Source organism: Tenrec ecaudatus, chromosome 10 (genome assembly GCF_050624435.1).
Source record: "Tenrec ecaudatus isolate mTenEca1 chromosome 10, mTenEca1.hap1, whole genome shotgun sequence".
Lineage (NCBI taxonomy): Eukaryota > Metazoa > Chordata > Mammalia > Afrosoricida > Tenrecidae > Tenrec > Tenrec ecaudatus.
The window spans coordinates 83,386,913-83,413,358 of record NC_134539.1 but is presented as its reverse complement, the minus strand read 5'-3'; positions in this window follow the sequence as shown (position 1 = coordinate 83,413,358).

Here is a 26,446-nt window from a genome sequence, read left to right as displayed (position 1 = left end):
TCTAGGTTAACCAGCGGGCACTTGGACTATGTAGGTTAACTAGAGGACGCTTGGACTATCTAGGTTAACTAGCGGGCACTTGGATGATCTAGCTTAACTAGCGGGCACTTTAACTATCAAAGTGAACATGTGAGCCCTTCAACTATGTAGGTTAACTAGCGGGCCCTTGGACTATCTAGGTTACCTAGTGGGCACTTGGCTATATAGGTTACCTAGCGGGCACTTGGACTATGTGGGTTACCTAGTGGGCACTTGGACTATCTAGGTTAACGAACGTGCACTTGGACTATGTAGGTAACCTAGTGGTCACTTGAACTGTCTAGGTTACCTAGCGTACAATTAGACTATGTAGGTTAACTAGCGGGCACTTGGACTATCTAGGTTAACTAGCGGGCCCTTAGACGATGTAGGTTAACTAGCAGGCCCTTGCACTATGTAGGGTAACTAGCGGGCCCATGGATTATGTAGGTTTACTAGCAGGCACTTGGACTATCTAGGTTAACTAGCGGGCACATGGACTATCTAGGTAAACTACCGGGCACTTGGACTATGTAGGTTCACTAGAGGGCATTTGGACTATATAGGTTACCTAGCGGGCACTTGGACTATCTAGGTTACATAGCAGGCACTTTGACTATCTAGGTTAACTAACGGGCACTTGGACTATGTAGGTTGCCTAGCGGGTACTTGGACTATGTAGGTTAACTAGCGGGCACTTGGACTGTGTAGGTTACCTAGTGGGCACTTGTATTATGTAGGTTACCTAGCAGGCACTTGGACTCTCTAGGTTAACTAGCGGGCACATGGACTAAGTAGGTCAACTAGCGGGCCCTTGGACTATCTAGGTTAGCCAACGGGCACTTAGATTATGTAGGTTAACTAGCGTGCACTTGGACTATGTAGGCTAACTATAGGGCCCTTGGACGATCTAGGTTACCTAGCGGGTACTTGAACTATCTAGGTTGCCTAGCGGGTACTTGGACTATGTACGTTCCCTAGCGGGCACTTGGACTATCTATGTTAACTAGCGGACACTTGCACTATGTAGGTTACCTAGCAGGCACTTGGACTATGTAGGTTCACTAGCGGTCATTTGGATTATATAGGTTACCTAGCGGGCACTTGGACTATGTAGGTTATCTAGCGGGCACTTGGACTATCTAGGTTACATAGCAGGCACTTTGACTATCTAAGTTAACTAACGGGCTCTTGGACTATGTAGTTTCCCTAGTGGGCATTTGGACTATTTAGGTTACCTAGCGGGCACTTGGACTAAGTAGGTCAACTAGCGGGTCCTTGGACTATCAAGGTTAGCCAACGGGCACTTAGATTGTGTAGGTTAACTAGCGGGCACTTGGAATATGTAAGTTAAGTAGCGGACACTTGCACTATGAAGGTTAACTAGCGGGCCCATGGACTATGTAGGTTTACTAGCGGGCCCTTGGACTATCTAGGTTCCCTAAAGGGCACTTGGACTATCTAGGTTACCGAACGGGCACTTGGACTATCTAGGTTAAATAGCGTGCACTTGGACTATGTAGGTTCCTTAGCGCGCACTTGGACTATCTAGGTTGCCTAGCGGGGACTTGGACGATATAGGTTAAGTAGCATGCCCTTGGAATATCTAAGTTACGTAGCGGGCACTTGGTATCTAGGTTAACTAGCGGGCACTTGGACTATGTAGGTTAACTAGAGGACACTTGGACTATCTAGGTTAACTAGCGGGCACTTGGATGATCTAGCTTAACTAGCGGGCACTTTAACTATCAAAGTGAACATGTGAGCCCTTCAACTATGTAGGTTAACTAGCGGGCCCTTGGACTATCTAGGTTACCTAGTGGGCACTTGGCTATATAGGTTACCTAGCGGGCACTTGGACTATGTGGGTTACCTAGTGGGCACTTGGACTATCTAGGTTAACCAACGGGCACTTGGAATATGCAGGTAACCTAGCGGGAACTTGGACTGTCTAGGTTACCTAGCGGGCACTTGGACTTCTAGGTTAACGAAGGGGCTCTTGGACTATGTAGGTTGCCTAGCGGGCACTTGGAATATCTAGGTTAGGTAACGGGCACTTGGACTATCTAGGTTACCTAACGGGCACTTTGACTATCTAGGTTACATAGCGGGCACTTGGACTATGTAGGTTAACTAGCGAGCACTTGGACTCTAGGTTATCTAGCGGGCACTTGGACTATCTAGGTTACCTAGCGGGCCCTTGGACTATGTAGGTTTCCTAGCGGGCACTTGGACTATCTAGGTTACCTAGCGGGCACTTGGGCTATGTATGTTCCTTACGGACACTTGAACTATGTAAGTTAACTACCGGGAACTTGTACTATGTATGTTAACTAGCGGACCCTTGGGCTACTTAGGTTAAATAACGGACACTTGCACTATGTATGTTACCTAGCGGGCACTTGGACTATCTAGGTTAACTAGCGGGCGCTTGGACTATGTAGGTTAACTAGCGGACACTTGCACTATGTAGGTTACCTAGCGGGCACTTGGACTATGTAGGTTAACTAGCAGGCCCCTGGACTATCTAGGTTATCTAGCAGGCACTTGTACTATGTAGGTTAACTAGCGGGCACTTGCACACTCTAGGTTACCTAGAGGGCACTTGGAATATGTAGGTTAACTAGCGGGCACTTGGACTATGTAGGTTAACTAGAGGACAATTGGACGATATAGGTTAACTAGCGGGCACTTGGATTATCTAGGTTAGCTAGCGGGCTCTTGCACTATGTAGGTTAACTAGCGGGCCCAGGGATTATGTAGGTGTACTAGCAGGCACTTGGACTATCTAGGTTAACTAGCGGGCACTTGGACTATCTAAGTTAACTAGCGGGCACTTGGATTATGTAGGTTCACTAGCGGGCATTTGGACTATATAGGTTACCTAGCGGGCACTTGGACTATATAGGTTACCTAGCGGGCACTTGGACTATCTAGGTTACCTAGCAGGCACTTTGACGATCTAGGTTAACTAACGGGCACTTGGACTATGTAGGTTGCCTAGCGGGCACTTGGATTATGTAGCTTCCCTATCGGGCACTTGTACTATGTAGGTTAACTAGCGGGCACTTGGACTGTCTAGGTTACCTAGTGGGCACTTGTATTATCTAGGTTAACGAACGGGCACTTGGACTATGTAGGTTACCTAGCCGCCACTTGCACTATCTAGGTTAGCTAACAGGCACTTGGACTATCTAGGTTCCCTAGCGGGCACTTGTACTATCTAGGTTACCTAGCTGGCACTTGGACTATGTAGGTCAACTAGCGGGCCCTTGGACTATCTAGGTTAGCCAACGGGCACTTAGATTATGTAGGTTAACTAGAGTGCACTTGGACTATGTAGGCTAACTAGTGGGCCCTTGGACGATCTAGGTTACCTAGCGGGAACTTGAAGTATCTAGGTTAACTAGCGGGCACTTGAAGTATCTAGGTTGCCTAGCGGGTACTTGGACTATGTACGTTCCCTAGCGGGCACTTGGACTATCTATGTTAACTAGCGGACACTTGCACTATGTAGGTTACCTAGCAGGCACTTGGACTATGTAGGTTCACTAGCGGTCATTTGGATTATATAGGTTACCTAGTGGGCACTTGGACTATGTAGGTTACCTAGCGGGCACTTGGACTATCTAGGTTACATAGCAGGCACTTTGACTATCTAGGTTAACTAACGGGCACTTGGACTATGTAGTTTCCCTAGTGGGCATTTGGACTATTTAGGTTACCTAGCGGGCACTTGGACTATGTAGGTTACCTAGCGGGCACTTGGACTATCTAGGTTACCTAGCAGGCACTTTCACGATCTAGGTTAGCTAATGGGCACTTGGACTATGTAGGTTAACTAGCGGGCACTTGGACTGTCTAGGTTACCTAGTGGACACTTGTATTATCTAGGTTAACGAACGGGCCCTTGGACTATGTAAGTTACGTAGCCGCCACTTGCTCTATCTAGGTTAGCTAACAGGCACTTGGACTATCTAGGTTCCCTAGCGGGCACTTGTTCTATCTAGGTTAACTAGCGGGCACTTGGACTATGTAGGTTAACTAGAGGACACTTGGACTATCTAGGTTAACTAGCGGGCACTTGGATGATCTAGCTTAACTAGCGGGCACTTTAACTATCAAAGTGAACATGTGAGCCCTTCAACTATGTAGGTTAACTAGCGGGCCCTTGGATTATCTAGGTTACCTAGTGGGCACTTGGCTATATAGGTTACCTAGCGGGCACTTGGACTATGTGGGTTACCTAGTGGGCACTTGGACTATCTAGGTTAACGAACGGGCACTTGGAATATGCATGTAACCTAGCGGGAACTTGGTCTGTCTAGGTTACCTAGCGGGCACTTGGACTTCTAGGTTAACGAAGGGCTCTTGGACTATGTAGGTTGCCTAGCGGGCACTTGGAATATCTAGGTTAGGTAACGGGCACTTGGACTATCTAGGTTACCTAACGGGCACTTTGACTATCTAAGTTACATAGCGGGCACTTGGACTAAGTAGGTTAACTAGCGAGCACTTGGACTCTAGGTTATCTAGCGGGCACTTGGACTATCTAGGTTACCTAGCGGGCCCTTGGACTATGTAGGTTTCCTAGCGGGCACTTGGACTATCTAGGTTACCTAGCGGGCACTTGGGCTATGTATGTTCCTTACGGACACTTGAACTATGTAAGTTAACTACCGGGCACTTGTACTATGTATGTTAACTAGCGGGCCCTTGGACTACTTAGGTTAAATAACGGACATTTGCACTATGTATGTTACCTAGCGGGCACTTGGACTATCTAGGTTAACTAGCGGGCGCTTGGACTATGTAGGTTAACTAGCGGACACTTGCACTATGTAGGTTACCTAGCGGGCACTTGGACTATGTAGGTTAACTAGCAGGCCCTTGGGCTATCTAGGTTATCTATCAGGCACTTGTACTATGTAGGTTAACTAGCGGGCACTTTCACACTCTAGGTTACCTAGCGGGCACTTGGAATATGTAGTTTACCTAGCGGGCACTTGGACTATGTAGGTTAACTAGAGGACACTTGGACAATCTAGGTTAACTAGCGGGCACTTGGATTATCTAGGTTAGCTAGCGGGCTCTTGCACTATGTAGGTTAACTAGCGGGCCCATTGACTATGTAGGTTAACTAGCAGGCTCATGGACGATCTAGGTTAACTAGCGGGCACTTGGACAATATAGGTTAACTTGCGGGCACTTGGATTATCTAGGTTACCTAGGGGGCACTTGGACTATGTAGGTTCCCTATCGGGCACTTGGACTATGGAGGTTAACTAGCGGACAATTGGAATATCTAGGTTAGTTAACGGGCAATTTGACTATCAAGGTTACCTAACGGGCAATTGGACTATATAGATAACCTTGCGGGCACTTAGACTTTGTAGGTTACCTAGCGGGCACATGGACTATCTAGGTTACCTAGCTCGCACTTGAACTATCTACGTTGCCTAGCAGGTTCTTGGAGTATGTAGGTTACCTAGCGAGCTGTTGGACTATCTAGTTTACCTAGCGGGCACTTGGACCATCTAGGTTAACTAGCGGGCCCTTAGACGATGTAGGATAACTAGCGGGCCCTTGCACTATGTAGGTTAACTAGCAGGCCCAGGGATTATGTAGGTGTACTAGCAGGCACTTGGACTATCTAGGTAAACTAGCGGGCACTTGGACTATCTAGGTTAACTAGCGGGCAGTTGGATTATGTAGGTTCACTAGCGGGCATTTGGACTATATAGGTTACCTAGCGGGCACTTGGACTATGTAGGTTACCTAGCGGGTACTTGGACTATCTAGGTTACCTAGCAGGCACTTTGACGATCTAGGTTAACTAACGGGCACTTGGACTATGTAGGTTGCCTAGCGGGCACTTGGATTATGTAGGTTCCCTATCGGGCACTTGTACTATGTAGGTTAACTAGCGGGCACTTGGACTGTCTAGGTTACCTAGTGGGCACTTGTATTATCTAGGTTAACGAAAGGGCACTTGGACTATGTAGTTTACCTAGCCGCCACTTGCACTATCTAGGTTAGCTAACAGGCACTTGGACTATCTAGGTTCCCTAGCGGACACTTGTACTATCTAGGTTACCTAGCTGGCACTTGGACTATGCAGGTCAACTAGCGGGCCCTTGGACTATCTAGGTTAGCCAACGGGAACTTAGATTATGTAGGTTAACTAGAGTGCACTTGGACTATGTAGGCTAACTAGGGGGCCCTTGGACGATCTAGGTTACCTAGCGGGCACTTGAACTATCTAGGTTAACTAGCGGGCATTTGAAGTATCTAGGTTGCCTAGCGGGTACTTGGAGTATGTACGTTCCCTAGCGGGCACTTGGACTATCTATGTTAACTGGCGGACACTTGCACTATGTAGGTTACCTAGCAGGCACTTGGACTATGTAGGTTCACTAGTGGTCATTTGGATTATATAGGTTACCTAGCGGGCACTTGGACTATGTAGGTTACCTAGCGGGCACTTGGACTATCTAGGTTACATAGCAGGCACTTTGACTATCTAGGTTAACTAACGGGCACTTGGACTATGTAGTTTCCCTAGTGGGCATTTGGACTATTTAGGTTACCTAGCGGGCAATTGGACTATGTAGGTTACCTAGCGGGCACTTGGACTATCTAGGTTACCTAGCAGGCACTTTGACGATCTAGGTTAGCTAACGGGCACTTGGACTATGTAGGTTAACTAGCGGGCACTTGGACTGTCTAGGTTACCTAGTGGACACTTGTATTATCTAATTTAACGAACGGGCACTTGGACTATGTAGGTTACCTAGGCGCCACTTGCTCTATCTAGGTTAGCTAACAGGCACTTGGACTAGCTAGGTTCCCTAGCGGGCACTTGTACTATCTAGGTTAACTAGCGGGCACTTGCAGTATCTAGGTTGCCTAGCGGTTACTTGGACTATGTACGTTCCCTAGCGGGCACTTGGACTATCTATGTTAACTAGCGGACACTTTCACTATGTAGGTTACCTAGCAGGCACTTGGACTATCTAGGTTAACTAGCGGGCACTTGGACTATGTAGGTTAACTAGAGGACACTTGGACTATCTAGGTTAACTAGCGGGCACTTGGATGATCTAGCTTAACTAGCGGGCACTTTAACTATCAAAGTGAACATGAGAGCCCTTCAACTATGTAGGTTAACTAGCGGGCCCTTGGACTATCTAGGTTACCTAGTGGGCACTTGGCTATATAGGTTACCTAGCGGGCACTTGGACTATGTGGGTTACCTAGTGGGCACTTGGTCTATCTAGGTTAACCAACGGGCACTTGGAATATGCAGGTAACCTAGCGGGAACTTGGACTGTCTAGGTTACCTAGCGGGCACTTGGACTTCTAGGTTAACGAAGGGGCTCTTGGACTATGTAGGTTGCCTAGCGGGCACTTGGAATATCTAGGTTAGGTAACGGGCACTTGGACTATCTAGGTTACCTAACGGGCACTTTGACTATCTAGGTTACATAGCGGGCACTTGGACTATGTAGGTTAACTAGCGAGCACTTGGACTCTAGGTTATCTAGCGGGCACTTGGACTATCTAGGTTACCTAGAGGGCCCTTGGACTATGTAGGTTTCCTAGCGGGCACTTGGACTATCTAGGTTACCTAGCGGGCACTTGGGCTATGTATGTTCCTTACGGACACTTGAACTATGTAAGTTAACTACAGGGCACTTGTACTATGTATGTTAACTAGCGGGCCCTTGGACTACTTAGGTTAAATAACGGACATTTGCACTATGTATGTTACCTAGCGGGCACTTGGACTATCTAGGTTAACTAGCGGGCGCTTGGACTATGTAGGTTAACTAGCGGACACTTGCACTATGTAGGTTACCTAGCGGGCACTTGGACTATGTAGGTTAACTAGCAGGCCCTTGGACTATCTAGGTTATCCAGCAGGCACTTGTACTGTGTAGGTTAACTAGCGGGCACTTGCACACTCTAGGTTACCTAGCGGGCACTTGGAATATGTAGGTTACCTAGCGGGCACTTGGACTATGTAGGTTAACTAGAGGACACTTGGACAATCTAGGTTAACTAGCGGGCACTTGGATTATCTAGGTTAGCTAGCGGGCTCTTGCACTATGTAGGTTAACTAGCGGGCCCATTGAGTATGTAGGTTAACTAGCAGGCACATGGACGATCTAGGTTACCTAGCGGGCACTTGGACGATATAGGTTAACTAGCGGGCACTTGGATTATCTAGGTTACCTAGGGGGCACTTGGACTATGTAGGTTCCCTATCGGGCACTTGGACTATGGAGGTTAACTAGCGGACACTTGGACTATCTAGGTTAGCTAACGGGCAATTTGACTATCAAGGTTACCTAACGGTCAATAGGATTATATAGATAACCTAGCGGGCACTTAGACTTTGTAGGTTACCTAGCGGGCACATGGACTATATAGGTTACCTAGCCGCACTTGAACTATCTACGTTGCCTAGCAGGTTCTTGGAGTATGTAGGTTACCTAGCGGGCTGTTGGACTATCTAGTTTACCTAGCGGGCACTTGGACCATCTAGGTTAACTAGCGGGCCCTTAGACGATGTAGGATAACTAGCGGGCCCTTGCACTATGTAGGTTAACTAGCGGGCCCAGAGATTATGTAGGTGTACTAGCAGGCACTTGGACTATCTAGGTTAACTAGCGGGCACTTGGACTATCTAGGTTAACTAGCGGGCACTTGGATTATGTAGGTTCACTAGCGGGCATTTGGACTATATAGGTTACCTAGTGGGCACTTGGACTATATAGGTTACCTAGCGGGCACTTGGACTATCTAGGTTACCTAGCAGGCATTTTGACGATCTAGGTTAACTAACGGGCACTTGGACTATGTAGGTTGCCTAGCGGGCACTTGGATTATGTAGGTTCCCTATCGGGCACTTGTACTATGTAGGTTAACTAGCGGGCACTTGGACTGTCTAGGTTACCTAGTGGGCACTTGTATTATCTAGGTTAACGAACGGGCACTTGGACTATGTAGGTTACCTAGCCGCCACTTGCACTATCTAGGTTAGCTAACAGGCACTTGGACTATCTAGGTTCCCTAGTGGGCACTTGTACTATCTAGGTTACCTAGCTGGCACTTGGACTATGTAGGTCAACTAGCGGGCCCTTGGACTATCTAGGTTAGCCAACGGGCACTTAGATTATGTAGGTTAACTAGCGTGCACTTGGGCTATGTAGGCTAACTAGGGGGCCCTTGGACGATCTAGGTTACCTAGCGGGTACTTGAACTATCTAGGTTAACTAGCGGGCACTTGAAGTATCTAGGTTGCCTAGCGGGTACTTGGAGTATGTACGTTCCCTAGCGGGCACTTGGACTATCTATGTTAACTAGCGGACACTTGCACTATGTAGGTTACCTAGCAGGCACTTGGACTATGTAGGTTCACTAGCGGTCATTTGGATTATATAGGTTACCTAGCGGGCACTTGGACTATGTAGGTTACCTAGTGGGCACTTGGACTATCTAGGTTACATAGCAGGCACTTTGACTATCTAGGTTAACTAACGGGCACTTGGACTATGTAGTTTCCCTAGTGGGCATTTGGACTATTTAGGTTACCTAGCGGGCACTTGGACTATCTAGGTTACCTAGCAGGCACTTTGACGATCTAGGTTAGCTAACGGGCACTTGGACTATGTAGGTTAACTAGCGGGCACTTGGACTGTCTAGGTTACCTAGTGGACACTTGTATTATCTAGGTTAACGAACGGGCACTTGGACTATGTAGGTTACCTAGGCGCCACTTGCTCTATCTAGGTTAGCTAACAGGCACTTGGACTATCTAGGTTCCCTAGCGGGCACTTGTACTATCTAGGTTAACTAGCGGGCACTTGCAGTATCTAGGTTGCCTAGCGGTTACTTGGACTATGTACGTTCCCTAGCGGGCACTTGGACTATCTATGTTAAATAGCGGACACTTGCACTATGTAGGTTACCTAGCAGGCACTTGGACTATCTAGGTTAACTAGCGGGCACTTGGACTATGTAGGTCAACTAGCGGGTCCTTGGACTATCAAGGTTAGCCAAGGGGCACTTAGATTGTGTAGGTTAACTAGTGGGCCCTTGGAATATGTAGGTAAAGTAGCGGACACTTGCACTATGAAAGTTAACTAGCGGGCCCATGGACTATGTAGGTTTACTAGCGGTCCCTTGGACTAACTAGGTTCCCTAAAGGGCACTTGGACTGTCTAGGTTACCTAACGGGCACTTGGACTATCTAGGTAGCCTAGCGGGCACTTGGACGATATAGGTTAACTAGCGTGTCCTTGGAATATCTAGGTTACGTAGCGGGCACTTGGTATATAGGTTAACTAGCGGGCACTTGGACTATGTAGGTTAACTAGAGGACACTTGGACTATCTAGGTTAACTAGTGGGCCCTTGGACTATGTAGGTTAACTAGCGCGCATTTGGACAATCTAGGTTAACTAGCGGGCACTTGGACAATCTAGGTTAACTAGCGGGCACTTGGACTATCAAAGTGAACAAGTGAGCCCTTGGACTATGTAGGTTAACTAGCGGGCCCTTGGACTATCTTGGTTACCTAGCTGGAACTTGGACAATGTAAGTTACCTAGCGGGCACGTGGACTATCTAGGTTACCTAACGGGCACTTTGACTATCTAGGTTACATAGCGGGCCCTTGGACTATGTAGGTTTCCTAGCGGGCACTTGGACTATCTAGGTTAACGAACGGGCACTTGGACTATGTAGGCAACCTAGCAGGCACTTGGACAGTCTAGGTTGCCTAGAGGGCACTTGGACTATCTAGGTTAACGAACGGGCACTTGGACAATGTAGGTTACCTAGCGGGCACTTGGACTATGTAGGGTCCCTATGGGACATTTGGACTACTTAGGTTACCTAGCTGGCACTTGGACTATCTAGGTTAACTAGCGGGCACTTGGACTATCTAGGTCAACTAGTGGGCCCTTGTACTATGTAGGTTAACTAGCGAGCACATGGACTATCTAGGTTAACTAGCGGACCTTGGACTCTGTAGGTTAACTAGCGAGCCTTTGGACTATCTAGGTTACCTAGCAGGCACTTAGACTATGAAGGTTCCTTAGCGGGCACTTGGATTATCTAGGTTACCCAGCGGGCAATTGGACTATGTAGGTCAACTAGCGGGCCCTTGGACTATCTAGGTTAGCTAACTGGCACGTGGACTATGTAGGTTAACTAGCGGGCACCTGGATTATCTAGGTTAGCTAGCGGGCTCTTGCACTATGTAGGTTAACTAGAGGGCACTTTTAAGATCTAGGTTAACTAGCGGGCACTTGGACGATATAGGTTAACTAGCGGGCACTTGGATTATCTAGGTTACCTAGCGGGCACTTGGACTATGTAGGTTCCCTATCGGGCACTTGGACTATGTAGGTTAACTAGCGGACATTTGGACTATCTAGGTTAGCTAACGGGCAACTGGACTATCAAGGTTACCTAACGGGCACTTGGACTATATAGATAACCTAGCGGGCACTTAGACTTTGTAGGTTACCTAGTGGGTACTTGGACAATCTAGGTTACCTAGCTGGCACTTGAAATATCTACGTTGCCTAGCGGGGTCTTGGAGTATGTAGGTTACCTAGCGGGCTGTTGGACTATCTAGGTTACCTAGCGGGCACTTGGACTATCTAGGTTAACTAACGGGCACTTGGACTATGTAGGTTCCCTAGCGGGCCCTTGGACTATGTAAGTTCCCTATCGGGCACTTGGACTAGGTAGGTTCCCTAGCGGGCACATGGTCTATCTAGGTTAACTAGCGGGCACTTGGAGTATCTAGGTTAACTAGCGAGAACTTGGACTATCTAGGATAACTAGCGGGCACTTGGACTATTAGGGTCCCTAGCGGGCATTTGGACTATATAGGTTACCTAGAAGGCACTTGGATTATGTAGGTTAACGAACAGGCACTTGGACTATGTAAGTAACCTAGTGGTCACTTGAACTGTCTAGGTTACCTAGCGGGCACTTGGACTATGTAGGTTAACTAGCGGGCACTTGGACTTTCTAGGTTAACTAGCGGGCCCTTGGACGATGTAGGTTAACTAGCGGGCCCTTGGACTATGTAGGTTAACTAGTGGGCCCTTGGACTATGTAGGTTAACTAGCGTGCACTTGGAAGATCTAGCTTACCTAGCGGGTACTTGGACAATGTAGGTTAACTAGCGGGCCCTTGGACTATTTATATTAACTAGCGGCACTTCGACTATCTACGTTAACTAGCGGGCCCTTGGACTATGTAGATTCCCTAGCGGGCACTTGGACTATGTATGTTCCAGAGCGGGCACTTCGACTATGTAGGTTCCCTAGCAGGGACTTGGACTATGTAGGTTCCAGAGCGGGCACTTGGACTATCTAGGTTCCCTTGCGGGCACTTGGACTATGTAGGTTAACAAGCGGACACTTGGACGATCTAGGTTAACTAGCTGGTAATTGGATTATATAGGTAACTAGCGGGCGCTTGGACCATGTAGATTAACTAGCAGCACTTGGACTATCTACGTTATCTAGCGGGCCCTTGGACTATGTAGATTCCCTAGCGTGCACTTGGACTACGTAGGTTCCCTAAAGGGCACTTGGACTATGTATGTCCCCTAGCGGGCACTTGGACTATGTATGTTCCCTACGGACACTTGAACTATGTAAGTTAACTACCGGGCACTTGGACTATGTATGTTAACTAACGGGCCCTTGGACTACTTAGGTTAACTAGCGGACACTTGGACTATCTAGGTTAACTAGCGGGCGCTTGGACTATGTAGGTTAACTAGCGGACACTTGCACTATGTAGGTTACCAAGCGTGCAATTGGACTATCTAGGTAGCCTAGCGGGCACTTGGACGATATAGGTTAACTAGCGTGCCCTTGGAATATCTAGGTTACGTAGCGGGCACTTGTTATATAGGTTAACTAGTGGGCATTTGGACTATGTAGGTTAACTAGGGGACACTTGGACTATCTAGGTTAACTAGTGGGCCCTTGGATTATGTAGGTTAACTAGCGCGCACTTGGACAATCTAGGTTAACTAGCGGGCACTTGGACTATCAAAGTGAACAAGTGAGCCCTTGGACTATGTAGGTTAACTAGCGGGCCCTTGGACTATCTAGGTTACCTAGCGGGCACTTGGACTATATAGGTTACCTAGCGGGCACTTGGACTATGTAGGTTACCTAGTGGGCACTTGGACTATCTAGGTTAACGAACGGGCACTTAGAATATGCAGGTAACCTAGCGGGCACTTGGACTGTCTAGGTTACCTAGCGGGCACTTGGACTTCTAGGTTAACGAACGGGCTCTTGGACTATGTAGGTTGCCTAGCGGGCACTTGGAATATCTAGGTTAGGTAACGGGCACTTGCACTATCTAGGTTACCTAGCTGGAACTTGGACAATGTAAGTTACCTAGCAGGCACTTGGACTATCTAGGTTACCTAATGGGCACTTTGACCATCTAGGTTACATAGCGGTCCCTTCGATTATGTAGGTTTCCTAGCGGGCACTTGGACTATCTAGGTTATCTAACTGGCACTTGGACTTTGTGGGTTAACTAGCGGACACTTGCACAATCTAGGTTAACTAGCGGGCTCTTGCACTATGTAGGTTAACTAGCGGGCACTTGGACGATCTAGGTTAACTAGCGGGCACTAGGACGATATAGGTTAACTAGCGGGCACTTGGATTATCTAGGTTACCTAGCGGGCACTTGGACTATGTAGGTTCCCTATCGGGCACTTGGACTATGTAGGTTAACTAGCGGACATTTGGACTATCTAGGTTAGCTAACGGGCAATTGGACTATCAAGGTTACCTAACGGGCACTTGGACTATATAGATAACCTAGCGGGCACTTAGACTTTGTAGGTTACCTAGTGGGTACTTGGACTATCTAGGTTACCTAGCTGGCACTTGAAATATCTACGTTGCCTAGCCGGTTCTTGGAGTATGTAGGTTACCTAGCGGGCTGTTGGACTATCTAGGTTACCTAGCGGGCACTTGGACTATCTAGGTTAACTAACGGGCACTTGGACTATGTAGGTTCCCTAGCGGGCCCTTGGACTATGTAAGTTCCCTATCGGGCACTTGGACTAGGTAGGTTCCCTAGCGGGCACATGGTCTATCTAGGTTAACTAGCGGGCACTTGGAGTATCTAGGTTAACTAGCGAGCACTTGGACTATCTAGGATAACTAGCGGGCACTTGGACTATTAGGGTCCCTAGCGGGCATTTGGACTATATAGGTTACCTAGAGGGCACTTGGACTATGTAGGTTAACGAACAGGCACTTGGACTATGTAAGTAACCTAGTGGTCACTTGAACTGTCTAGGTTACCTAGCGGGCACTTGGACTATGTAGGTTAACTAGCGGGCACTTGGACTATCTAGGTTAACTAGCGGGCCCTTGGACGATGTAGGTTAACTAGCGGGCCCTTGGACTATGTAGGTTAACTAGTGGGCCCTTGGACTATGTAGGTTAACTAGCGTGCACTTGGAAGATCTAGATTACCTAGCGGGTACTTGGACAATGTAGGTTAACTAGCGGGCCCTTGGACTATTTATATTAACTAGCGGCACTTGGACTATCTACGTTAACTAGCGGGCCCTTGGACTATGTAGAAGCCCTAGCGGGCACTTGGACTATGTATGTTCCAGAGCGGGCACTTCGACTATGTAGGTTCCCTAGCAGGGACTTGGACTATGTAGGTTCCAGTGCGGGCACTTGGACTATCTAGGTTCCCTTGCGGGCACTTGGACTATGTAGGTTAACAAGCGGACACTTGGACGATCTAGGTTAACTAGCTGGTAATTGGATTATATAGGTAACTAGTGGGCGCTTGGACCATGTAGATTAACTAGCAGCACTTGGACTATCTACGTTATCTAGCGGGCCCTTGGACTATGTAGATTCCCTAGCGTGCACTTGGACTACGTAGGTTCCCTAAAGGGCACTTGGACTATGTATGTCCCCTAGCGGGCACTTGGACTATGTATGTTCCCTACGGACACTTGAACTATGTAAGTTAACTACCGGGCACTTGGACTATGTATGTTAACTAACGGGCCCTTGGACTACTTAGGTTAACTAGCGGACACTTGGACTATCTAGGTTAACTAGCGGGCGCTTGGACTATGTAGGTTAACTAGCGGACACTTGCACTATGTAGGTTACCAAGCGTGCAATTGGACTATCTAGGTAGCCTAGCGGGCACTTGGACGATATAGGTTAACTAGCGTGCCCTTGGAATATCTAGGTTACGTAGCGGGCACTTGTTATATAGGTTAACTAGTGGGCATTTGGACTATGTAGGTTAACTAGAGGACACTTGGACTATCTAGGTTAACTAGTGGGCCCTTGGATTATGTAGGTTAACTAACGCGCACTTGGACAATCTAGGTTAACTAGCGGGCACTTGGACGATCTAGGTTAACTAGCGGGCACTTGGACTATCTAAGTGAACAAGTGAGCCCTTGGACTATGTAGGTTAACTAACGGGCCCTTGGACTATCTAGGTTACCTAGCGGGCACTTGGACTATATAGGTTACCTAGTGGGCACTTGGACTATCTAGGTTAACGAACGGGCACTTAGAATATGCAGGTAACCTAGCGGGCACTTGGACTGTCTAGGTTACCTAGCGGGCACTTGGACTTCTAGGTTAACGAACGGGCTCTTGGACTATGTAGGTTGCCTAGCGGGCACTTGGAATATCTAGGTTAGGTAACGGGCACTTGCACTATCTAGGTTACCTAGCTGGAACTTGGACAATGTAAGTTACCTAGCAGGCACTTGGACTATCTAGGTTACCTAATGGGCACTTTGACCATCTAGGTTACATAGCGGTCCCTTCGACTATGTAGGTTTCCTAGCAGGCACTTGGACTATCTAGGTTATCTAACTGGCACTTGGACTTTGTGGGTTAACTAGCGGACACTTGCACGATCTAGGTTAACTAGCGGGCTCTTGCACTATGTAGGTTAACTAGCGGGCACTTGGACGATCTAGGTTAACTAGCGCGCACTAGGACGATATAGGTTAACTAGCGGGCACTTGGATTATCTAGGTTACCTAGCGGGCACTTGGACTATGTAGGTTCCCTATCGGGCACTTGGACTATGTAGGTTAACTAGCGGACATTTGGACTATCTAGGTTAGCTAACGGGCAATTGGACTATCAAGGTTACCTAACGGGCACTTGGACTATATAGATAACCTAGCGGGCACTTAGACTTTGTAGGTTACCTAGTGGGTACTTGGACTATCTAGGTTACCTAGCTGGCACTTGAAATATCTACGTTGCCTAGCGGGTTCTTGGAGTATGTAGGTTACCTAGCGGGCTGTTGGACTATCTAGGTTACCTAGCGGGCACTTGGACTATCTAGGTTAACTAACGGGCACTTGGACTATGTAGGTTCCCTAGCGGGCCCTTGGACTATGTAAGTTCCCTTTCGGGCACTTGGACTAGGTAGGTTCCCTAGCGGGCACATGGTCTGTCTAGGTTAACTAGCGGGCACTTGGAGTATCTAGGTTAACTAGCGAGCACTTGGACTATCTAGGATAACTAGCGGGCACTTGGACTATTAGGGTCCCTAGCGGGCATTTGGACTATATAGGTTACCTAGAGGGCACTTGGACTATGTAGGTTAACGAACAGGCACTTGGACTATGTAAGTAACCTAGTGGTCACTTGAACTGTCTAGGTTACCTAGCGGGCACTTGGACTATGTAGGTTAACTAGCGGGCACTTGGACTATCTAGGTTAACTAGCGGGCCCTTGGACGATGTAGGTTAACTAGCGGGCCCTTGGACTATGTAGGTTAACTAGTGGGCCCTTGGACTATGTAGGTTAACTAGCGTGCACTTGGAAGATCTAGCTTACCTAGCGGGTACTTGGACAATGTAGGTTAACTAGCGGGCCCTTGGACTATTTATATTAACTAGCGGCACTTGGACTATCTACGTTAACTAGCGGGCCCTTGGACTATGTAGATTCCCTAGCGGGCACTTGGACTATGTATGTTCCAGAGCGGGCACTTCAACTATGTAGGTTCCCTAGCAGGGACTTGGACTATGTAGGTTCCAGTGAGGGCACTTGGACTATCTAGGTTCCCTAGCAGGCACTTGGACTATGTAGGTTAACAAGCGGACACTTGGACGATCTAGGTTAACTAGCTGGTAATTGGATTATATAGGTAACTAGCGGGCGCTTGGACCATGTAGATTAACTAGCAGCACTTGGACTATCTATGTTATCTAGCGGGCCCTTGGACTATGTAGATTCCCTAGCGTGCACTTGGACTACATAGGTTCCCTAAAGGGCACTTGGACTATGTATGTTCCCTAGCGGGCACTTGGACTATGTATGTTCCCTACGGACACTTTAACTATGTAAGTTAACTACCGGGCACTTGGACTATGTATGTTAACTAACGGGCCCTTGGACTACTTAGGTTAACTAGCGGACACTTGGACTATCTAGGTTAACTAGCGGGCGCTTGGACTATGTAGGTTAACTAGCGGACACTTGCACTATGTAGGTTACCAAGCGGGCAATTGGACTATCTAGGTAGCCTAGCGGGCACTTGGACGATATAGGTTAACTAGCGTGCCCTTGGAATATCTAGGTTACGTAGCGGGCACTTGTTATATAGGTTAACTAGTGGGCACTTGGACTATGTAGGTTAACTAGAGGACACTAGGACTATCTAGGTTAACTAGTGGGCCCTTGGATTATGTAGGTTAACTAACGCGCACTTGGACAATCTAGGTTAACTAGCGGGCACTTGGACGATCTAGGTTAACTAGCGGGCACTTGGACTATCAAAGTGAACAAGTGAGCCCTTGGACTATGTAGGTTAACTAGTGGGCCCTTGGACTATCTAGGTTACCTAGCGGGCACTTGGACTATATAGGTTACCTAGCGGGCACTTGGACTATGTCTGTTACCTAGTGGGCACTTGGACTATCTAGGTTAACGAACGGGCACTTAGAATATGCAGGTAACCTAGCGGGCACTTGGACTGTCTAGGTTACCTAGCAGGCACTTGGACTTCTAGGTTAACGAACGGGCTCTTGGACTATGTAGGTTGCCTAGCGGGCACTTGGAATATCTAGGTTAGGTAACGGGCACTTGCACTATCTAGGTTACCTAGCTGGAACTTGGACAATGTAAGTTACCTAGCAGGCACTTGGACTATCTAGGTTACCTAATGGGCACTTTGACTATCTAGGTTACATAGCGGGCCCTTCGACTATGTAGGTTTCCTAGCGGGCACTTGGACTATCTAGGTTAACGAACGGGTACTTGGACTATGTAGGCAACCTAGCAGGCACTTGGATAGTCTAGGTTGCCTAGAGGGCACTTGGACTATCTAGGTTAACGAACGGGCACTTGGACAATGTAGGTTACCTAGCGGGCACTTGGACTATGTAGGGTCCCTATGGGACATTTGGACTACTTAGGTTACCTAGCGGGCACTTGGACTATGTAGGTTAACTAGCGAGCACTTGGACTATCTAGGTTAACTAGCGGACCTTGGACTCTGTAGGTTAACTAGCGGGCCTTTGGACTATCTAGGTTACCTAGCAGGCACTTAGACTATGAAAGTTCCTAAGCGGGCACTTGGATTATCTAGGTTACCCAGCGGGCAATTGGACTATGTAGGTCAACTAGCGGGCCCTTGGACTATCTAGGTTAGCTAACTGGCACGTGGACTATGTAGGTTAACTAGCGGACACTTGCATGATCTACGTTAACTAGCGGGCTCTTGCACTATGTAGGTTAACTAGCGGGCCCATTGACTCTGTTGGTTAACTATGGGCACTTGGACTATCTAGGTTAACTAGAGGGCACTTGGACTATCTAGGTCAACTAGCGGGCCCAAGTACTATGTAGGTTAACTAGCGAGCACTTGGACTATCTAGGTTAACCAGCGGACCTTGGACTACGTAAGTCAACTAGGGGGCCCTTGGACTATGTAGGTTACCTAGCGGGCACTTGGACGATCTAGGTTAACTAGAGGGCCCTTGGACTATCTAGGTTACCTAGCGGGCACTTGGACTAAGTACGTCCCCTAGTGGGCACATGGACTATCTAGATTAACTAACGGGCACTAGGACTATAGGTTAACTAGCGGGCACTTGGACTATCTAATTTACCTAGCTGGCACTTGGACTATGAATGTTCCCGAGCGGGCAATTGGATTATCTAGGTTACCTAGCGGGCACTTGGACTATGTAGGTCAACTAGCGGGCCCTTGGAATATCTAGGTTAGCTAACTGGCACTTGGACTATGTATGTTAACTAGCGGACACTTGCACGATCTAGGTTAACTAGCGGGCTCTTGCACTATGTAGGTTAAATAGCGGGCCCATTGACTATGTAGGTTAACTAGCGGGCAATTGGACTATGTACGTTCCCTAGAGGGCACTTGGACTATCTATGTTAACTAGCGTGCACTTGGAATATGTAGGTTAACTAGCGGACACTTGCACTATGTAGGTTACCTAGCAGGCACTTGGACTATCTAGGTTAACTAACGGGTACTTGGACTATCTAGGTTACGTAGCGGGCACTTGGTATGTAGGTTAACTAGCGGGCACTTGGACGATCTAGGTTAACTAGCGGGCCCTTGGATAATGTAGGTTACCTAGCGGGCACTTGGACTATATAGGTTACCTAGCGGGCACTTGGACTATGTAGGTTACCTAGTGGGCACTTGGACTATCTAGGTTGACGAACGGGCACTTGGTCTTCTCGGTTAACGAACGGGCACTTGGTCTATTTAGGTTGCTTACCGGGCACTTGGACTATCTAGGTTAGGTAATGGGCACTTGGACTATCTAGGTTACCTAGCGGGAACTTGGACAATGTAAGTTACCTAGCGTGCACTTGGACTATCTAGGTTACCTTACGGGCACTTTGACTATCTAGGTTACATAGCGGGCACTTGGACTATGTAGGTTACCTAGCGGGCACTTGGAATATCTAGGTTACCTAGCGGTCACTTCGACAGTCTAGGTTACCTAGCGGGCACTTGGACTATCTAGGTTAACGAACGGGCACTTGGACTATGTAGGTTACCTAGCGGGCACTTGGACTATGTAGGATCCCTATCGGACCTTTTTGACTACTTAGGTTACCTAGCGGGCACTTGGACTATCTAGGTTAACTAGAGGGCACTTGGACTATCTAGGTCAACTAGTGGGCCCAGGTACTATGTAGGTTAACTAGCGAGCACTTGGACTATCTAGGTTAACCAGCGGACCTTGGACTACGTAGGTCAACTAGGGGGCCCTTGGACTATGTAGGTTAACTAGCGGGCACTTGGACGATCTAGGTTAACTAGAGGGCATTTGGATGATCAATGTAAACTAGCGGGCACTTGGACTATGTAGGTTAGCTAACGGTCACTTGGACTAAGTACGTCCCCTAGTGGGCACATGGACTATCTAGATTAACTAACGGGCACTAGGACTATAGGTTAACTAGCGGGCACTTGGACTATCTAGGTTACCTAGCTGGCACTTGGACTATGAATGTTCCCTAGCGGGCAATTGGATTATCTAGGTTACCTAGCGGGCACTTGGACTATGTAGGTCAACTAGTGGGCCCTTGGACTATCTAGGTTAGCTAACTGGCACTTGGACTATGTAGGTTAACTAGCGGACAATTGCACGATCTAGGTTAACCACCGGGCTCTTGCACTATGTAGGTAAACTAGCGGGCCCATTGACTGTGTAGGTTAACAAGCGGGCACTTGGACGATCTAGGTTAACTAGCAGGCACTTGGACGATATAGGTTAACTAGCGGGCACTTGGATTATCTAGGTTACCTAGCAGGCACTTGCACTATATAGGTCCCTAGCGGGCATTTGGACCATATAGATAACCTAGTGGGAACTTAGACTCTGTAGGTTACCTAGCAGGCACTTGGACTATCTAGTTTACCTAGCTGGCACTTGAACTATCTACGTTACCTAACGGGTTCTTGGAGTATGTAGGTTACTTAATGGGCTGTTGGACTATCTAGGTTACCAAGCGGGCACTTGGACTATCTAGGTTAACTAACGGGCACTTGGACTATGTAGGTTCACTATCGGTCACTTGGAGAATGTAGTTTAACTAGGGGGCACTAGGACTATGTAGGATACCTAGCGGGCCCTTGGACTATCTAGGTTACCTAACGGGCATTTGAACTATGTAGGCTCCCTAGCGGGCACTTGGACTATCAAGGTTAACTAACGGGCACTTGGACTATGTAGGTTCCCTAGCGGGCCCTTGGACTACGTAAGTTTCCTAGCGGGCACTTGGACTATGTGGGTTCCCTCGCGGGCATTTGGACTATCTAGGTTACCTAACGGGCACTTGGACTATATAGGTTCCCTAGCGGGCACTTGGACTATGTATGTTCCCTACGGACAATTGAACTATGTAAGTTAACTGCCAGGCACATGGACTATGTAGGTTAACTAGCGGGCACTTGGACCATCTAGGTTACCTAGCCAGCTGTTTGACTATCTAGGTTACCTAGCGGGCACTTGGACTATCTAGGTTAACTAACGGGCACTTGGACTATGTAGGCTCCCTAGCGGGCCCTTGGACTATGTAAGTTACCTAGCGGGCACTTGGACTATGTGGGTTCCCTAGCGGGCATTTGGACTATCTAGGTTACCTAACGGGCACTTGGACTATGTAGGTTCCCAAGCGGGCACTTAGACTATGTATGTTCCCTATGGACACTTGAACTATGTAAGTTAACCACCAGGCACTTGGACTGTGTAGGTTAACTAGCGGGCCCTTGGACTATCTAGGTTACCTAGTGGTCTGTTTGACTATCTAGGTTACCTAGCGGGCACTTGGACTATCTAGGTTAACTAACGGGCACTTGGACTATGTAGGTTCCCTAGTGGGCCCTTGGACTATGTAAATTCCCTAGCGGGCACTTGGACTATGTAGGTCCCTGGCGGGCATTTGGACTATCTAGGTTACCTAACGGGCACTTGGACTATGTAGGTTCCCAAGCGGGTACTTGGACTATGTATGCTCCCGATGGACACTTGAACTATGTAAGTTAACCACCAGGCACTTGGACTATGTAGGTTAACTAGCGGGCCCTTGGACTATCTAGGTTACCTAGCGGGCACTTGGACTAAGTAGGTTAACTACCGGGCACTTGCACTATCTAAGGTGCCTGTCGGGCACTTGGACTATGCACGTTCCCTAGCGGGCACTTGGACTTTCTACATTACCTAGCGGGCACTTGGACTATGTACGTTACCTAGCGGGCACTTGGACTATCTATGTTAACTAGCAGGCACATGGACTATGTAGGTTCCCTATCGGGCACGTGGACTAGATTGGTTCCCTAGCGGGCACTTGGTACATCTAGGTTAACTAGCAGGCACTTGGACTATCTAGGTTAACTAGCGAGCACTTGATCTATCTAGGTAAACTAGCGGGCATTTGTACTATTAGGGTCCCTAACGGGCATTTGTACTATATTGGTTACCTAGCGGGCACTTGGACTATGTAGGTTAACTAGCGGGCACGTGGACTATGTAGGTTAACTAGCGGGCCCTTGAACAGTGCAGATTAACTAGCGGCACTTGGACTATCTACGTTAACTAGCGGGCCCTAGGACTATGTAGATTCCCTAGCGGGTACTTGGACTACATAGGTTCCCTAGGGGGCACTTGGACTCTGTATGTTCCCTACAGACACTTGAACTATGTAAGTTAACTACCGGGCACTTGGACTATGTAGGTTAACTAGCGGGCCATTGGACTATCTAGGTTACCTATTGGGCACTAGGACTATGTAGGTAACTACGGGGCACATGCACTATCTAGGTTACCTAGCGGGCACTTGGACTATGTACGTTCCCTAGCGGGCACTTGGACTATCTATGTTAACTAGCGGGCACTTGGACTATGTAGGTTAACTAGGGGAAACTTGCACTATGTAGGTTACCTAGCGGCACTTGGACTATCTAGGTTAACTAGCGTGCACTTGGACTATGTAGGTTCCTTAGCGGGCACTTGGATTAACTAGTTTACCTAGCGGGCACTTGGACTATGTAGGTTAACTAGTGGACAGTTGCACGATCTAGGTTACATAGCTGGAACGTGGACTATATAGGTTACCATGCGGGCCCTTGGACTATGTAGGTTACCTAGCGGGCACTTGGACTATCTAGGTTTACAAACGGGCACTTGGACTATCTAGGTTACCTAGCGGGCACTTGGACTATGTAAGTTACCTAGCGGGCCCTTGGACTATCTAGGTTACCTAGCGGGCACTTGGACTATGTAGGTTAACTAGCGCGCATTTGGACAATCTAGGTTAACTAGCGGGCACTTGGACAATCTAGGTTAAATAGCGGGCACTTGGACTATCAAAGTGAACAAGTGAGCCCTTGGACTATGTAGGTTAACTAGCGGGCCCTTGGACTATCTTGGTTACCTAGCTGGAACTTGGACAATGTAAGTTACCTAGCGGGCACTTGGACTATCTAGGTTACCTAACGGGCACTTTGACTATCTAGGTTACATAGCGGGCCCTTGGACTATGTAGGTTTCCTAGCGGGCACTTGGACTATCTAGGTTAACGAACGGGCACTTGGACTATGTAGGCAACCTAGCAGGCACTTGGAGAGTCTAGGTTGCCTAGAGGGCACTTGGACTATCTAGGTTAACGAACGGGCACATGGACAATGTAGGTTACCTAGCGGGCACATGGACTATGTAGGGTCCCTATGGGACATTTGGACTACTTAGGTTACCTAGCTGGCACTTGGACTATCTAGGTTAACTAGCGGGCACTTGGACTATCTAGGTCAACTAGTGGGCCCTTGTACTATGTAGGTTAACTAGCGAGCACATGGACTATCTAGGTTAACTAGCGGACCTTGGACTCTGTAGGTTAACTAGCGGGCCTTTGGACTATCTAGGTTACCTAGCAGGCACTTAGACTATGAAGGTTCCTTAGCGGGCACTTGGATTATCTAGGTTACCCAGCGGACAATTGGACTATGTAGGTCAACTAGCGGGCCCTTGGACTATCTAGGTTAGCTAACTGGCACGTGGACAATGTAGGTTAACTAGCGGGCACCTGGATTATCTAGGTTAGCTAGCGGGCTCTTGCACTATGTAGGTTAACTAGAGGGCACTTGGACGATCTAGGTTAACTAGCGGGCACTTGGACGATATAGGTTAACTAGCGGGCACTTGGATTATCTAGGTTACCTAGCGGGCACTTGGACTATGTAGGTTCCCTATCGGGCACTTGGACTATGTAGGTTAACTAGCGGACATTTGGACTATCTAGGTTAGCTAACGGGCAATTGGACTATCAAGGTTACCTAACGGGCACTTGGACTATATAGATAACCTAGCGGGCACTTAGACTTTGTAGGTTACCTAGTGGGTACTTGGACTATCTAGGTTACCTAGCTGGCACTTGAAATATCTACGTTGCCTAGCGGGTTCTTGGAGTATGTAGGTTACCTAGCGGGCTGTTGGACTATCTAGGTTACCTAGCGGGCACTTGGACTATCTAGGTTAACTAACGGGCACTTGGACTATGTAGGTTCCCTAGCGGGCCCTTGGACTATGTAAGTTCCCTATCGGGCACTTGGACTAGGTAGGTTCCCTAGCGGGCACATGGTCTATCTAGGTTAACTAGCGGGCACTTGGAGTATCTAGGTTAACTAGCGAGCACTTGGACTATCTAGGATAACTAGCGGGCACTTGGACTATTAGGTTCCCTAGCGGGCCTTTGGACTATATAGGTTACCTAGAGGGCACTTGGACTATGTAGGTTAACGAACAGGCACTTGGACTATGTAAGTAACCTAGTGGTCACTTGAACTGTCTAGGTTACCTAGCGGGCACTTGGACTATGTAGGTTAACTAGCGGGCACTTGGACTACCTAGGTTAACTAGCGGGCCCTTGGACGATGTAGGTTAACTAGCGGGCCCTTGGACTATGTAGGTTAACTAATGGGCCCTTGGACTATGTAGGTTAACTAGCGTGCACTTGGAAGATCTAGATTAACTAGCGGGTACTTGGACAATGTAGGTTAACTAGCGGGCCCTTGGACTATTTATATTAACTAGCGGCACTTGGACTATCTACGTTAACTAGCGGGCCCTTGGACTATGTAGATTCCCTAGCGGGCACTTGGACTATGTATGTTCCAGAGCGGGCACTTCGACTATGTAGGTTCCCTAGCAGGGACTTGGACTATGTAGGTTCCAGAGCGGGCACTTGGACTATCTAGGTTCCCTTGCGGGCACTTGGACTATGTAGGTTAACAAGCGGACACTTGGATGATCTAGGTTAACTAGCTGGTAATTGGATTATATAGGTAACTAGCGGGCGCTTGGACCATGTAGATTAACTAGCAGCACTTGGACTATCTACGTTATCTAGCGGGCCCTTGGACTATGTAGATTCCCTAGCGTGCACTTGGACTACGTAGGTTCCCTAAAGGGCACTTGGACTATGTATGTTCCCTAGCGGGCACTTGGACTATGTATGTTCCCTACGGACACTTGAACTATGTAAGTTAACTACCGGGCACTTGGACTATGTATGTTAACTAACGGGCCCTTGGACTACTTAGGTTAACTAGCGGACACTTGGACTATCTAGGTTAACTAGCGGGCGCTTGGACTATGTAGGTTAACTAGCGGACACTTGCACTATGTAGGTTACCAAGCGGGCAATTGGACTATCTAGGTAGCCTAGCGGGCACTTGGACGATATAGGTTAACTAGCGTGCCCTTGGAATATCTAGGTTACGTAGCGGGCACTTGTTATATAGGTTAACTAGTGGGCACTTGGACTATGTAGGTTAACTAGAGGACACTTGGACTATCTAGGTTAACTAGTGGGCCCTTGGATTATGTAGTTTAACTAGCGCGCACTTGGACAATCTAGGTTAACTAGCGGGCACTTGGACGATCTAGGTTAACTAGCGGGCACTTGGACTATCAAAGTGAACAAGTGAGCCCTTGGACTATGTAGGTTAACTAGCGGGCCCTTGGACTATCTAGGTTACCTAGCGGGCACTTGGACTATATAGGTTACCTAGCGGGCACTTGGACTATGTCTGTTACCTAGTGGGCACTTGGACTATCTAGGTTAACGAACGGGCACTTAGAATATGCAGGTAACCTAGCGGGCACTTGGACTGTCTAGGTTACCTAGCGGGCACTTGGACTTCTAGGTTAACGAACGGGCTCTTGGACTATGTAGGTTGCCTAGCGGGCACTTGGAATATCTAGGTTAGGTAACGGGCACTTGCACTATCTAGGTTACCTAGCTGGAACTTGGACAATGTAAGTTACCTAGCAGGCACTTGGACTATCTAGGTTACCTAATG